At 39.7% G+C, this 17,445-nt stretch overlaps 1 protein-coding gene across 1 annotated transcript in view; it reads right to left on the reverse strand.

The window, feature by feature from the left end:
* Clcn5 (chloride voltage-gated channel 5) overlaps positions 1-14,559 on the reverse strand; it is a 178,560-nt gene extending 164,001 nt beyond the window's left edge. The window contains exon 1 of the mRNA XM_035450135.1: positions 14,465-14,559. The gene's annotated coding sequence lies outside the window, so the exon portion shown is untranslated. The remainder of the gene's footprint in view (positions 1-14,464) is intronic.
* Positions 14,560-17,445: the final 2,886 nt, after the last annotated feature.

The following is a 17,445-nucleotide window of genomic DNA, read 5'->3' on the forward strand; positions in this document are numbered from 1 at the left end:
CCATAGCAAGAATGTCACGTCAGAGGAGTCAGTTCCTTCATTCTACCTTTGATTGTGTGTTTATTTTGTCGAGACAGGGTTTCTCTGTGTAACATCCCAGGCCTTCCTGGAATTCGCTTTTTAGACCAAGATGGCCTGGAACTCACAGAAATCTGCCTGCCTCCCTAGTGCTGGGATTAAAGGCGTGTGCCACCACTGCCTGCTCTCCTTCTATCTTTAGAAGGATTCCAGGGAACAAACTCAAGAGATCAGGCTTTCTCAGTTACCTGCTTAGCCATCTCACTGGCCCTATGCAACATTTTATAAATCAGAAAATTACAAAATTGGAGAACAGATTAGTTGTTACCAGGGTTAGGAGTGGGCAGTGGGAGAGAAAGAATGCGACTCTAAATGGGTAGAGAAGGATGCTGTTTTGGCACAAAAACAGTTGTGTCTTCGTTATCATCAGCTTATACACATCTCCAGTGAATTATGAATACGACTTATTATTAATGCCGATTTCTCAGATTTGACATCACAGTATAGCCAATAAAGGGTAACTGCTGGCAGGGCCTGAGTGAAATTTACAAAGGGCTTCTCTGTATTATTTCTGCAACTTTCTGTGGATTTATAATAATTCAAAATAAACAGGTAAGAAAAATAATGGAAAGAATTATGGATTTTGAATTTAGATAATTATAGCAAGGAATCTTGCTGTAATGGGGGAATGTGGGGCAAATGGGAAGTAAAGCATAGTGACTCAAAAGATTTAAATAATGTTTCTAATGGAAGAGACAGCAACATAATTGAAGCTAATGGAGAAGAACCTGAAAAGAGATTTTCTCCTAAGAAAGCAAGAGAAGAGAAAATTGCCAGGAGGAAATGTCATGAACAAGTGAAGGGGCGGGCTCGCTTGAGGCAGCACTGTGAGAAAGGGGAGACTATATGCACAGATTTAGGTGTGTGAGTAGATGCAGTGCCCCAAATCTGTGGCCTTTGTTTTCTGATTGCCTCTATTTTCTTTCTGAAACCAGAAGCCGGGTCATGGACTGAAAATGAGGGTGTATGCGGAGGTGGTAGAGGTTTGAAGGGAGAGGAGAAGGTATGAAATAGTTGTCTAGGAAACCAGCAGCACAAATGGACTAGGATAATACTATGTGATTTCCTGGCAACATTAAGTGCCCACTTGAGGTTTATGGTCTTGAATTTAAAGTGAGAGTGCACTTTTTTCTCTTTCTTTTTCTTTCTTTTTTTTTTTTTTTACAGCAATGTTCAACTCCAAGGATATAAGAAAGAAGTAAGAGCTACTGGCAGTGACAAGATGGATGCAAGCAAGGAGCTGCAAATAGGTTGAGAAGTGACTTGAAGAGAAACAGCAAGGGGGGGGATCAGACATTGCAATACTGAAATCACAACAGGGGAGGACAGAATTAATAGGAGGCAGAAGCTAAAATAGTTGTGTTTGTTTGGTGGGTTTCTGTTGCTATTTTGTTTGTTTTAGTGATGGGGTTTCACATCATAGCTCAGCTAGCTGGCCTCAAACTCATAAAGCTCCTGCTGCAGTCTATCCAGTGTCAGGATTACAAGTGTGCACTAAAATCTCTGAGCCACAAGAAGGACACCTGAGAGTCAATTGATAATAACAGGAACGTTAAAGAGTAGATGATATATTCTGTGGCAAAGAAGAACAGGTGGAGAGCTTAAGGGATGAAAATGGGGGAAGAAGTATCTGGAAGCAGCAGGCTCCACAGCTCTTGATAAATCCTGATTTGAAATAGATCAAGAGGATAAGCAAACAAGGAAATGACAGGAGGAGTTCTATTGATGGCTTTGAAGTCCCTTTCATCTGAGATTCCTTGGAGAATGTGATGGCTGATATAAAAATTTTGAAGAGCACAAAGCAAGAATTCCGTTGCTCTCAAGAAGCTAGCTATAAGTGTTGAGAGAGTTCAGTGTCGTTAACAACAGCTAGTTGCAGATTCGCAACAGCCAGAAGGGAGGATTTTTGAATGCTTTCAACATAAAAGTGGGGGTGGCACACGCCTTTAGTCCCAGCACTAGGGAGGCAGAAGCAGGTGGATCTCTGTCAGTTCAAGGCCAGCCTGGCCTACAAAGCAAGTTCCAGGAAAGACTCCAAAGCTACACAGAGAAACCCTGTCTTGAAACCCCACCTCCTCCCCAAAAGAAAAAAAAAAATGTTTGAGGTTAAAGCCACTCTAATTATCCTGAACTGGCTATTATATATTGCGCACATGTATAAAATCCACACTGTAGCACATAAATATGAACAATTACCTGTCAACTTTATGTTAAAAATAAGTAGGAAATAACTACTCAAACTAGAGAAAGTATAGAGTCCACCACTTGGACACAAAAACTGAACTACACACAAAAAAATTCAGTGGTTAAAGACATGCATAAATACTCAAGTGCTCAGTCAAAATCCTTTTAACTTCTCTTTTTTAAAATATTTAGTATGGCTGTGTGTGTGTGTGTGCGTGTGTGTATGTGTGTGTGCTATGCATAAATGGGTCCACACATGTTGCAGCCCATGTGTGGAGATGAGAAAACAACTTGTGGAACCGATTCCTCCTCGAACCTTTACATGACTTCTAGCTGTGGAAGCTGGGCTGTCATGCTTGTGCTGCAAGCCCTTCCCCTGCTGGACATCTCTCCCAGTCTCTTTACTTTCCTATGCACATTCTTCAGTTGAGTTCATTGAATCTCACAGATTGATTTGCTATCAATAAACAAATTACAACACAGGCCACCCCAGCCAGGGAAGCAGGTAGGCTGACTGCAGATTTACACCTCTCCTGATCCTCCAAATCCTAACCCCAACACATCCCCAGCTCTGTGGCAGAGAACTGCTGTACCCTCTCCCCTACCCCCATTACCAGTGGATCACACAGATCCTTCCCCACTAACCTTAGTCCTGCTTTATCCCCACCCTCAACTCCAGAAGGCACTCCCTAGGAACCCATAGATCACTCATGCCAGGGAAACATGTTGGCTAATTGCAGACCTTCACCTCTCCCTTTGCTCCTCCAAATCCAGTCCCCTAGTCTTATCCCAAGATCTGCAGCAGAACAATCTATTACAGCTTCCCTTCCTATCCAGTATCTATTTCCAGGGGATCACACTTACCTTCCCCTCCAAACTTCCTTACCCACCCCTGTCACTGCTTTGTCCTAGCTCCCAAATTCAGCAGACACTTCATAGGAACCCACAGGCCCCTCTGAACAGGAAAGCCAGAAAGTTAGCTGCAACTCTTGATTCCTCCATTACTCTAAGTTCAGTCACCTAGTCTCATCCCTAGCTCTGTAGCATACCATCTTCTGTGTCCTCTCCTCACTCTCTGCCCTCATTTCCAGGACACTAACTTAGCAGATCCTAGTGGACCACCCTGCTTTCCCTCCTCTTGTGACCGCCCCCCAGTAATCTGAGCCAACCCCATTCCTCAGTATTAGCTCGCAATACCCAGAAACACATTTTACCCAGAACCCCCAGTGGCCACACTCATGAGGACCCAAGAATACTTACCTACCAGGGACCACACTCTGCTAAGAACCAGTAAGGAAACAGAAACCAAGAAACAAAACACTCACCCAATAAACACAAGACCACATATCACCTAGAATTACAATTTTCCCAATCCCAGAAGCCCAGATGCCATCATAAAAAAAACACAATAAACAACAGCTAGGGCAATATGTGAAGCTAGGGCTGCACTAGAAATCCTGGATATTATAACATAGCTGAATCACAACTAAAACAGCCTTTATAAATATGATAGCGGTCCTTAAAAAGAAATGGATAAATTCTTTAAAGAAATCTATAAAAACACAAAGAAATGTTGGAAGGAAAAGAATAAACCATTCAACACCTAAAAGTGGAAAGAGAATCAATTAAGAAATCCCAAACTGAGGGAGATCTAGAAATGAAAAATTTAAGGACTTGAACAGGAAACTCAGAGGCAAATTTCGCACTCAGAATACAAGAGATGGTAGACAGAATCTCAGACACTGAAGAAACAATAGAATAAATGGATACTTCAGTCAAAGAAAATGTTAAATATAAAATTTCTTGGCACACAACATCCAGGACACTATGAAAAAATCAAATCTAAGAATAATAGAAATAGAGAAAGGACAAACAGGTCAAAGGCACAGAAAATATTTCAAACAAAATCATAGAAGAAAATTTCTATAACTTAAAGAAGGAAATGTGTATCAAAGGAAAGAAGCATACAGAGCTGGGCAGTGGTGGCACACGCCTTTAATCGCAGCACTTGGGAGGCAGAATCAGGCAGATCTCTGTGAGTTCCAGGCCAGCCTGGTCTACAGAGCAATGTTCCAGGACAGCCAAGGCCACACAGAGAAACCTTGTCAAAAAAAAGGGGGGGAGGAGGAGGAGGAGAAGGAGGAGGGAGAGGAGGAAGAGGAGGATGAGGAAGAGGAAGAGGAGGGGAGGAGGAGGAGAAGGAGAAGGAGAAGGAGAAGGAGAAGGAGAAGGAGAAGGAGAAGGAGAAGGAGAAGGAGAAGGAGGAGAAACAACATACGGAAAACCATATAAAATAGACCAGAAAAAAAACGTCGTCTCAACACATGATAAAACACTAAAAGTACAGAACAACAAAAAAAATATTAAAAAGTTGCAAGGGAAAAATGCCAAGTAACATATAAAGGCAGACCTACTAAGATTACACCTGACTTCTCAATGGAGACTTTAAAAGCCAAAAGGGACTAGACAGATGTGCTGCAGACTCTAAGCGATCACAGATGCCAGCCCAAACTACTATAACCAGCAAAACTTTCAATCACCACAGACAGAGAAAACAAGATATTCCATGATGAAACCAAATTTAAGCAATATTTGTCTCCAAACTCAGCCCTAGAGAAGGTGCTAGGAGGTAAGTAAACACTAACCTGAGGATGTTAGCCACATCCAAGAAAACACAGGGAATATATAATCCCAGACTAGCAAAATTAGAAGAGGGGAAATACACACACCACCACCACCAACAACAACAATAACAACAACAACAACAACATAAGAAGAATCAACAATCACTGGCCATTTACATCTCTCAGCATCAATGGTCTCAATTCCACAGACTAACACATTGGATATGAAAATATCTATCTACAAACCCAGCCCTAGACGAGGTGACAGAAGGAACACTCCAACCTAAGGAGGTTAACCAAACCCAGGAAAACACAGTGAATATATAATCCCAGACCAGCAAAATCAAAAGAGGAGAAACACACATTTCCACCACTACCATAACAGGAATCAACAGTCACTGGCCATTTATTTACATCTCTCAACGCCAATGGTCTCAATTCAAAATCAAAAGCCATACATAGACTAATAGATTGGATATGAAAATAGGATCCATCCTTTTGCTACATCCAAGAAATACACCTCAACATCAAGGAAAGATACCACTTTGGGGTAAAGGGTTGAAAAAAGATATTCGAAGCAAATGGATCTAAGAAGCAAGCTGTATAGCCATTTTAATATCTGACAAAGTAGACTTCAAACAAAAACTAGGGAAGGACACTACATACACATCAAAGAAAAATTCCACCAAGAGGACACTGCAGTTCTTAACACCTACCTATGCCCCAAACCCAGGGAGACCCAAGTTCATAAAAGACACAACTACTACAACTGAAGTCACATATTGACCCTCACACACTGATAGTGGGAGACCTCAGTACCCCACTCTCACCAATAAACAGGTCATCCAGACAAAAACTAAGCAGAAATGCTGGAGCTGACTGAAATTATAAACCAAATACACCTAACAGATATTTATACAGCATTTCACCCAAACACAAAAGAATACATCTTCTCTGCACCTCATGGAACTTTCTCCAAAATTAACTACATACTTGTAAACAAAGCAAATTCTCAACAGATACAAGAAAATTGAAGTAACTTCCTGCATACTATCTGACCACCACAGATTAGAGCTGGATACCAGCAACAGAAACACAGAAAGCATACAAACTCATGGAAACTGAACAACCTCTCTACTAAATGAAACATGGGTCAAGACAGGAATTAGAAAGAAATTAAAGACTTTCTAGAATTGGATGAAAATGAATATACACCATATGCAACTTACGGGGCACAATGAGGGCAAGTTTATAGCACTAAGTGCCTACAAAAAAACTGAAAAGATCTCATACTAGCAACATAACAGCATGCCTAAAATCTCTAGAATAGAAAGAAGTAGCCATACCCAAAAGGAATAGATAACAAGAAATAATCAAACTCAGGGTTGAAACCAATAAAATAGAAATAGCAATTACAAAAAAACCTACAAAAAAATCAATGAAACAAAGAGCTGGTTCTTTGAAAAAATCAACGAGACTAACCCTCATCCAAATTAACTAAAAAGCAGAGAGTGAATATTCAAATGAACAAAATTAGAAATGAAAAGGGGGACATACTAAAAGACATGGGGGAAATCAAGGGAATCATAAGGATATGCTTTAAAAACTTGTACTCCACCAAATGGGAATATCTAAAAAGAAATGGATCAGGAGCAGATGGTTTTATCACAGAATTCTACCAGACTTTCTAAGAAGAGTTAGTGCAGATACTCCTCAAATTATGAAAGATTTGTATTATAAAAAATTAAAGTCTTTGAAGAAAGTTATTAAAGAAGATGTCAGAGGATGGAAAGAGTTCCCATGCTAACGAATCAGCAGGATTAACATAGTAAAAATGGTCCAATCCCCATCAAAATTCCAGCAGGATTCTTCAGAGATCTTGAAATGACAATTTTCAGCTTCATTTGGAAACACACACACACACACACACACACACACACACACACACACACAGGATAGCTTAAACAATCCTGAGTAATAAAAGCTTTTTGGAATATTACCATCTCGGATTTCAAGTTGTACTGCAGAACTATATTAATAAAACAGCATTGTATTGGCACAAAACAGACATGTTCATCAATGGAATTGGCTTGAAGACCCAGACATAAATCTACACACCTATGTACACCTGATTTTTTATAAAGAGGCCAGAAATCCACAGTGGAGAAAACACATTATCTTTAACAAATTAGATGGCCATCTGTAGAAGAGTGCAAATAGATTTATACTTATCACCCTACATAAAACTCAATTCCAAATAAAGCAAAGACCCCAGCATAAAACCAGGTACACTGAATCTGATAGTAGAAAAAGTGGGGAATATACTTGAACACATTGGCACAGAAGAAGACTTTCTGAACAGAATACCTTTACACAGGCATTAAGATCAATAATTAATAGATGAGACTCATGAAACTGAAAAGCTTCTGCATGGCAAAGGACAGTCTCATTCAGACAAAGCAGCAGCCTACAGAATGGGAATGGATTTTTACCAACTACACATCCAATAGAGAGATAATATCCAAAATATATAAAGAATTTAAGAAATAGACATTAACAAACCAAATAATTAACCAATTAAAATGTGTGGCAAATCTAACAGAATCTCAAATAGCTGAGAACTATTTAAGAAATGTTCAACATCCTTAGCCATCAGGAAAATACAAATCAAAATTACTGTAAGATTCCATCTTACACATGTTATTATAGCTAAGATCAATAACACAAGTGACAGCTCATGCTCATGAGGATGTGGAGTAAGGGGAACACTCATCCATTAGATCCTGAGTGACGTGTCTTAGATCCAGAAAGACAAATATATGGTATATGTTTCCTTATATATGGATATTAACTTTTAAGTCAATAATAAGCAAGCTACAACCCATAGACCCACAAAGGATAGGTATAGATTAAGAAACTAGAGGGAACAGAGAAATTTCAGTAGGAAAGAGAAATAGAACTGATATTTATGGGTGGATGATGGGGATGGAACAGGAGGATCAAGTAGGGGGCGAGGGGATTGTGGGAGGGAATACAGGGAGAAACAGTTAAAATTAAGGGGCATTTGAGAGGGTAGTATTGAAATTCAATACAGTAGAAAATCCCATATATATATATGAAAATCACCAATTAATGGGACAGACAGAGTCCCAACTGACCATCCCTTATCACCAAATGAAGCTTCCAGGATCAGGAAGCTGCATAGTGATAAAATGACTCCAAATATTCTGCTATATCCTTAGATAAGTGCCTCATTCAGCCATCATCAGAGAAGCTTCCTTCTGCAGCAGATGGGAACAGATGCAGAGTCCCACAGTCAGACATGCAGAGAGTGAGAGACCCACAGCCAGACATTACATAGAGGTTGAAAGACCTAGAAGCATTCTACCCTAAATGGGATGTCTCCATCAAATCCCTTCCCTCAGAACTCAGGGAACCCTGTGAAAGAGGAAGCACAAAGAATGTAAGAGCCAGAGGGGATGGAGTACACCAGGAAAATAAGGCCCATTAAATAAACTGAGCAAAGTTCATATGAACTCACAGAGACTGAAGCAGCATGCATAGGACCTGCATAGGCCTGTACTAGGTCCTCTATGTATATATCATGGTTTCCAGTTTAGTATTTTTATGGGACTCCTGAATGTGCAAATGAGTGAGTCTCTGATCCTTGTACCTTTTCTTGGATTCTTTTCCTTTTGTTGGTCTGTCTTGCCCAACTTTGATGTGATTGTTTTTGTTTTATCTTATTATATTTTATTTTGTTTTATTTTTTTAAATGAATGAATAAATAAATGAAACCCTAACCACTACAATAAAGATTAAAAATGCAACTGTCATTTATAGCTGCTGGGAGAGGGAAACAGTTTTAACCAATGGAGTGATGCTGAGTGGTATATCAACCACTTCAGCACAGGCATATGTTCAGGAGTAGTTGACCAACAAACAATAGACACCACAGTGTGTGTGTGTGTGTGTGTGTGTGTGTGTGTGTGTGTGTGTGTGTGTGTGTGTGTGTGTTGAGGGTGTGTGTTTGTGACAGCTATTCTTTGTTGTTAGCTTTATTACATCTGGGATTAAGTACAGCCTCCAAAATGGAGAGGCATACCTGTGATTAAGATTTTTGCTTAATTTGAAGTCAGAAGTTCTACTTCTTTTTGCTAGGGACTTGCCTCCCTAGCAAGCCCATTCCCACTGGTATTGAAGCCTACTTCTCAGGTACTCCAGCATATACTGAAGACCAGCTGAGACATCCAACCTGGTGGACTGAGCAACCACTTGATTTGATTTTGGACTTTCTATTCATGGCATGCCATTGTTGGAGTAGCTGAACCACACCATGTAAGTCATTGTAATAAGTCCCCCTTTTATATAGATTCATTTTATAAGTTCTGTTCTGATAGAGCAGTGGTTCTCAACCTATGGGTTGTGACCCTTTGGGGTTCAAATGACTCAGATGGTGGCCTAAGACCATCAAAAGACCCAAATACCAAGGGCCATGCTGCTGGCAAGACCATGCCAATCTGAGTGGCCTATGCTGCCACCTGAGGCCAGGGTGACCTCTGAGCCCAGGCTGCTACCAAGGACCATGTCTGGGTCCATGGTCCTACCACAGCCAGGTTCTGTGTTGGTGTCCATGGCTCATGGTATGACCAAAAGCCACATGGATACCTGGGGTCTGGACCACAACCTGTGGCCATGTTGGTGCCTGAGGGTGGTGCAACCACCAGGACCATGCTTATCAGGGTGTTCGGCTCTGACACACAGGTCCATGGTGTCATCCAGGCCCAGGCTGTTGTTGTGGGTCATGTCTGGGTCTGTGGCCCAGCAGCAAGGCTCCTGTTGCCACCAGGGGCTGTGCAGATTCCTGGAGTCTGGATAGCCATCTGTGAACATGTTAGTATCCTAGGCCTTTGCTGCCACCAGGGCCATAATGATCTGGGTAGCCTGTGCTGCCACTGGGTCCATGGTGACATTCAGGCCTGAGCTGCTGCCAAGGGCCATGTTCCCACTGCAGCTGGAGTCTGCGATGGTGTCCATAGGCCCATATTACTACAGGGGCTCATAGGAACCATGTGTGTTGAAATCCTCGGGTTGTGCTGCTGAGTTGGCCGGCCCCTCTCTGGCCCTGGGATAGCTGGTCCTGCCCCTCACTGGACACCGCAGCAGGAGAGCTGGTCCTGTCCCCCATGGAAGAGCTGGCCCCCACACTAAAGAGAGATGACCCCACCCTTTACCACCTGCGTGGAAGAGTTGGCCCTGATGGCAAGGGTCTAGGAGAACTGGCTCTGCCCTTGCTTGAGGGTGTGGGGTAGTCCCAGTGGCCTGGAATGACCAGTCAGCTGCCACCCAGACCCACATCCTGGGCCTTGGGTTGACCCACCCTAACATCTACCCCATCTGTGACCTGTTAGAAAGCTTAAAGAGACTGATCCTGCAGAACAATAACCGCAGGATACCCGTGACTCAACAGCAGGATATCCGAGAGGAGTTTTGGTGAGGGTCCAGTGATGATGGTGTGTCAGAGGACTTGTTTTTTTAATTAGTTTTGGGGGGTTCTTTTAGAGGGCATGCTACAATGGTGAGGGGTGAGTATGGAGGGGTTGGGAAGTGAGCGTGATTGGGGGTGCATGATGTGTAATCCCCCCAAATCAGTAAAGAACTATGTTTTTAAAACACAGATATTTACATTATGATTCATTATCAGTAGCAAAATGACAGTGATGAAGTAGCAAAGAAAAACATTTTTGGTTGGGCGGGTCACCACAACATGAGGAACTGTATAAAAGGGTCACATCATTAGGAAGGTTGAGAACCAAAGCTCTAGAAAACAATGACTAATACACATTTGGGAACCAGGAGTGTTTCCAGAACAACAGACGTATAAGGATGAATCTTTGATGTATCTGAAATAGGCTTTACAATCTGCCAACACCTAGAGCTACCAAAGCCTCTCCAGTCTCTCCCTCTCCTGAGAGATCAGAGAATACTAAAAGCCCATGGTGTGAACTCTTTTACAAACTGAAGGAGGCAAATGTGTTTGATTATCCCTATTCAGTAATTATGAAATGCAAAGAATTTGATGACTCTGTATATAAAACTTTTGACAGTTTGTGAAAAAAATAAGGAAAACGACGATGTTGGTCAGTTGCTCTTAGCATGTCTGGATAAATTAACAAAGTGAAAAAATGAACTCTGTGATAAAATTAACCAGCTTCTAGCATCTGAGAATATGATGAAGGACAACAATGAACACAGTGATAAAGCTGACCAGCTCCAGATGCTCATAAGCAGTCTAAAGGTTTCTAAGTGTGCCCTGGAAGAGCATCTTCTCTCCAGCAGCCAGAGCTCAAGTTGTGGAAAATCAAACCAAAGCTTCATTATAAGGTTGACTGAATTACAGAAAAAATTCAAGTACCAGTCTCAGAGGGTATCAACAGTTAAAGTAAGGACATTAATTGGTGAAGAATAGGATTGTCCATTGCAATGGAGACGTGTGGGAGGACCCTACTGAACCTGAAAACATTGAACCCTTAGATTCTCAAGGTTTCTCTCACCTGAGGTAAAACTCTATATAAACTCAGTAAAAGATGTACCTCTCTCCCTGAATAATTGCCTTTTTCGCCTTTGACTGAAGAAATTAACCCTCCATTGTCTACCAAACCAGCAGTTAACTTCTCTGAAGGAGATGTCAGGCAAGACAATATACTGTTGTCCCTCAGGGCCCATTAATAGTTATCTCTAGACCTATAGCCAGACTAAGCTCCTAGAGAGGAGATAGAAGGTGTAGTCCATGAGGAGGTAAAGATATACTACTAAAGAGCTTAACGAGTTTGCTAATTCATTCAAGCAGAAGTCTGGGGAATATGTGTGGGAATGGATTTTAAATATGTGGGATAATAGTGGAAGGAACATAAAACTGGATCAGGCTGAGTATATTGATAAGGGGCTACTGAGTGGAGATTCTAGGGTTAATAAAGATTACATATACATCTATGTGTATATATATGAATATAAAGATGATGCTTTGAGATGTACATGCATTGAAAAATTATTATCATGCCCAATCTAGGTAGCACATTCACTACCTCAGATAGTTACCTTCTCCTTTTGGCAAGAATATCTGAGGTCTATTATCAACAAATTTAAAGTGACATATTATTATTAATTCTAGTCATACTGTGTGGTAACATTCTAGTACTTATTCATATTATACCTACATCTGTGTAGTCTTGGTTAAAGAATTCCCCATTCTTTCATCTTCTACACTCCTGGAATAACCATTCAACTCTCTGTTACAATTGAATCTAGTTTTTAAAGTATTTTTATTATTTAAAGTGAATTTTTAAATGTAAACATATTTTGATCATATCCTTCCCCTCTCCCAAGTCCTTCCAGATCCTCCCCGATCCCTACCTACCCAACTTTAAATTCTGTCTCAAACAAGCAAAAGTCTAATACAAAAACAAACAACCCCAAAGCTAAGAAAATAAAATAAAACAATGGTGTATTAGTCAGTGTTGTCTAGAGTAACAGAACTTACAGAATGGAGTTTTCTATATATAGAAAGGGGATTTATTAGAAATGACTTACAGGCTGTGGTCCAATTAATTCTGTTTTTTGTTTGCTATTTTTGTTTTTTCAAGACAGGGTTTTGGGATTAAAGGTGTGCACCAGTACTGCCCAGTTTAGGTCCAGCTAATCCAAAAATGGTTGATTATGAATGGAAAGTTCAAGAATCCAGTCACTGTTTAGTCTGGGAGCCTGGATATCTCAGCTGGTCTCAGCATAAACTGGAGTCACAAAGAAGTAGGCTCTAATGTCAGTAAAGGAAGGAACTTGCTATCAAGGCAAGAGCAAGCAGGCAAAGAGCAAAAACTTCCTTCTTCCATGTCCAATGGAAGTGTCTTATATGTCCAATCAAAGTGTGGCCCAGATTAGAAATGGGTTTTTCCAGTTCAAAAGACTTGAAATAAAGATGTGTCTTCCTACCTCAAAGTTTTGGATTAGCAGTAAACCTTCCAACTTCAAATTAAGTAGAATCTCCTCACAGGTGTGCCCCTCCATTTTTTGGCTTTAGTTAATTCCAGATGTAATCAAGTTGATAACCAAAGATAGCCATCACAAGTCCACCCCTTGTCAACTTGACGCACAATCACATCTCCTTATGTCAGGATTAATTTCTGAATGAAAACCAGTTCACAATAACACCTAAACATGACATAAATATCTCTCATACAATCACAAATGCATTATAAATTTAGAATTGGTGGCAATGTCCCTTGAAGGACATTCTTTAGTATCTCAAACTTAAATATGATAAGCCTTGGCATTCCCTTAATTGATGTTATATCACATGATAAAGAAAATTGAGGAAAGCACAAATATCTGCACAAATGCATTTTAACAAAATACAACAGAAACACTCTTATCAATTATACTTCTCATTCATAACTGGTCACGTGGCTTTAGCTGGTATTTATAACCACCTTTCCTTACTACCCATCCTATATCTCCTCTACCCTTAGCAAGCACCTCAGCAGATCTTGGCTCTTTTCCTGGAGGAGTGACCCATAGCTTCATTCCTCTCCAGTGATCCATCTCTCTAGTCCTTGGTCTTCAGTTAAAACATAAATAATGCTGTGATAATCTATTATAAGAAACTATTGCTAAAATACTTCATATTAATTTAACTAGGGAAAATCATGTTATTATATTCTAAAAAATATAACCTTAATGTTCTCAGGCCTTTTTTAGGTATTTCATTTAATGTTTAGCCTGGCATTTATTGTGATACTTCCATAAATGAATATTGTCTTAGGGTTTTATTCCTGTGAGTAGCCACCATGAGCATGGCAACTATTACACAGGAAAATACTCAATTGTCATAGCAGGAAGTATGGTGGCATACAGGCAGACATGGTGCTGGTGAAGTAGCTGAGAGTTCTACATCTGGATCTGCAGTCAGTAGAGAGTGACACTGGGCCTATCTTAAGCATCCGAAACCTGAAAGCCCACCCCCAGTGACATACTTCCTCCAACAAGGCTACACCTCCAATAATGCCACTCCCAATGAGTCTATAGGGGCCATTTCTTTCAAATCACTACAAATAAAATGTACTTTGGTCATTTTCCCCTTTCTATTGCTCTTTCTTGTTCCTCTTTTCCCTTTGCCCTTCCACATTCCTAAGAGTCCCCCTTTTGCTTTTGTATCCTTTCCCCTAAATTCCACATGGTATTTGTCTGAGTCTGGCTTTTTGCTTAACATGATGCTATCCAGTCCCATATATTGTTATGTAAGCATAGTTTCATTATCTACAGTATATATACATGTGTATACGTGAATACATGTGTATGAATGTGTATATGGGTATACACATTGTCTTGGTCACTATTCTATTGCTGTGATCATTTCTTATCATTTTGTTCTTTCTATTGCTCTTTCTTGTCCCTCTTTCCCTAATTGTCCCATTTTTGCTTTTGTTCCCTCCCCCACTAAATTCCACATGGAAGAGAAGATACCATAACCACAGCAACTGCAACTTTATAAAAAGAAAGCATTTAGTTGGGGGCTCACTTACAGTTTCAGAGGCTTAGTCCATTATCATCTTGGAAGGAAGCGTGGACACATGCATGGCAATGCGGTGGTAGGTAAGAGCTACATCCTGATCCACAGACCACAGCAAGAGAGAAAACTGTGCCTAGCATGGACTTTTGAAACCTCAATGCCCACCCCCATGACACACTTCCTCCAACAAAGTCACATCTTGTAATTTTCCTCAAATAGTGCCACTACCTGACGACTAAGCAGTCAAACATGCAAGCCATTCTTCTTCAAACCACCACACACACATATATATGTATACAACATGTACATGTGTATGCATGGGTATATGTATATCACCTTTTTATACACAGTACTGGGTTTCATGAGGACATTTTCAAACAAATATATGTTTAGTATTTTGCTCATATGTAATTGCCTTCTTTCCATCTCAACTTGGATATCTAATAAATATCTCAAACTTAATACAATCCTTAAAATCTTATCTAGCCTCACCCAGTATGTCCCATGCCTGTTTCTAGAAAACTATCCCTCCAGTCACTCAAATAAAAATATGTCCACCATAACTTTAACCCTGATTCCAACCCAAATTCTCTTCAGTTTGACATTTGGTCTTGTACCCTGCGTTTAAACTCCATATTACCAAAGCATTCTGAATTAACTTCAAAATGCCCTCAGAATTATATCCTTTCCACCTTCTCCCTCATTAGCACACTGTTCTTAGACACCATCACATCTGTCCTGAATGACTACAAAGTTCTCCTAACTGCTCTGTATTCTGCCTTTGCTGCCCTGTATTCTCTTCACAGTGAAGAAGTTATAATAAGTGGTCTTTTATGACACAAATTGAATTATGTCATTCCTCTGTTAAAAGCCCTTCAATAGCTTCAATATCTTAACCAAATGAAAGTTCATGGGCTGAAGATATAAATGAGAAATAGAGTGCTTGCTTAGCATGGATGACACCCTACGTTAAATTCCCATCATTGCAAAAAGAAAAGAAAAGGAAAAAAGATAAAAGAAAAGGATGCCTTATGATGGCCTACAAGGGAGGTGCTGTATGATTTATTGCATGTATAACTCCATAACCTCATCTTAATTGTTCTCCAGCTTATCCATTCCTTTGTGATTTTATGTCCCCTGCTTTTAGACTTGCCATGCTCTTCTCAACTCAGTACCTTTGTACTTGCTACTCTTTTTCCCTGGAAATCTCCAGTCCCTTTCCCCTAGACATCCTGTTGTCAAACTTTTCCCTTCTGGGTCTTTATTATATGTCCTTACCTTTCTTCCATCTACCACTTCTTTTAAGATACTCCCCCCCTTCATTATCTATTTCCTTAACTTTGTTTCTTTGTCTACAAACACTTTCCACAATGCTATATATTTTATTTATTATCATGTTCTCCTGCTAAAATGTACATTTCATCATGAATAGAACTTTGTTTCATCAATCTTAGAGTCAGCAGTACCCATAACATTCTAAATATTCAAAATTTCAGTGAATGAAAATAAAAGTATAAATAATTAAATAGATTTATCTAAATAAATTATATATATATATACAGATATGTAGGTAAATGGGTGATAGATACACTCTAGATAAGTTATAGCTTCTATTCTACAAACAATTAAATCCTTCTTTTAGATTTATTTCTTTTATGTGTATGATTGTTTTGCCTGCATGCATGTATGTGCATCCTGTGCATAAACAGTCTCCTGGAAGTGGAGTTATAAATGGTTGTGTCTACCATGTAGGCGCTAGGCACAGAACCCAAGACCTCTATAAGAACAGCAAGTGCCCTTAGCTGCTAATCCATCTCTCCAGTCCTAGACCCTTCTTTTAAATTATATTTAACTAATTGCCACTGTGTAAGAGTCATATAATATCTGTTTCTGTTTTTTCCCCCTTTTTCTCTTAGTATATGTTTTGCTAGTTTGATTTCCTGCTGCTTATGACCAAAAAAAAAACAATCTAAAGAGGAAGAAAGAGTTTATTTCATCTTATAGGTTACAGTTTATCACTGAGGGAAGTCAAGGCAGGAAATCTAAGCAGGAACTGACAAAGAGACCATGGAGCAACACATTTACTGGTTTTCTCTCTATGGCTTGCTGAGTTTGTTTTTTCATACATCCAAGAACCACTTTCCCACTCACATTGGACTGGGCCCTCTCATATCAATCAAACCTGATAGAGACATTTTCTCAATTAATGCTCCTTCTTCTGAGATCACTCTGGCTTGTGTCAAGTTGGGAAAAAGCACAGTACATTTACTAGAACTTCCAGTATCATGTTTGATAGTAATGATACTGAGACAGTCATGCACTACACACCTGTAATCTCAGCACTTGAGAGACTGAGGCAGGAGGACTGTGAGTCTGGGGCTATTCTGGTCTACATAATGAGACTGTGTCAAAGATAAAAGTAGCAGCAACAATAGTTAATAATAATAAGTTAGCTGTAGATTGGGGTAGATACATCTTTTCATTTCAGTATCTTTTGCATTTAGTTGTTTTTAAATTATGAATGGAGATTGAATTTCAGTGTCTTCCCTAAAACTAAGATGATGGTTTTTATCCTTTTCATTTGTAATTACATTAAGATCATGAATGAAGGCACATTTAAAATAATGGGTTAATCTATACTTGTTCATATTTTCTAATGCTAGCATACATGAGGGAACAGATCTGGGTGTATTTTATCTAGAATTTCATTTTATTCTTGCACTCAAAATAGGTCTCTAAATTTTTAATTTCCTATTTGCCTCTATCAGATTTGGGCATCAGCTTTATTTTTTTCTCAAACCTCAACATTTCTTCTATTTAGCAGGAAAGTTGAGGTTATGTGCTTGAAAGCTAGGGTTTTTGTTCTTACAGCTGTGGGAATTGAATTTGGGGCATCACACATGCCAGGCAAGGGCTACCACTACATCCTGGCACCTTGAAGGCAAATTTTATAGTAATTATTATTATTATTAGTAGTAGTAGTAGCAGTATTTC

Source organism: Cricetulus griseus, chromosome X (genome assembly GCF_003668045.3).
Source record: "Cricetulus griseus strain 17A/GY chromosome X, alternate assembly CriGri-PICRH-1.0, whole genome shotgun sequence".
Lineage (NCBI taxonomy): Eukaryota > Metazoa > Chordata > Mammalia > Rodentia > Cricetidae > Cricetulus > Cricetulus griseus.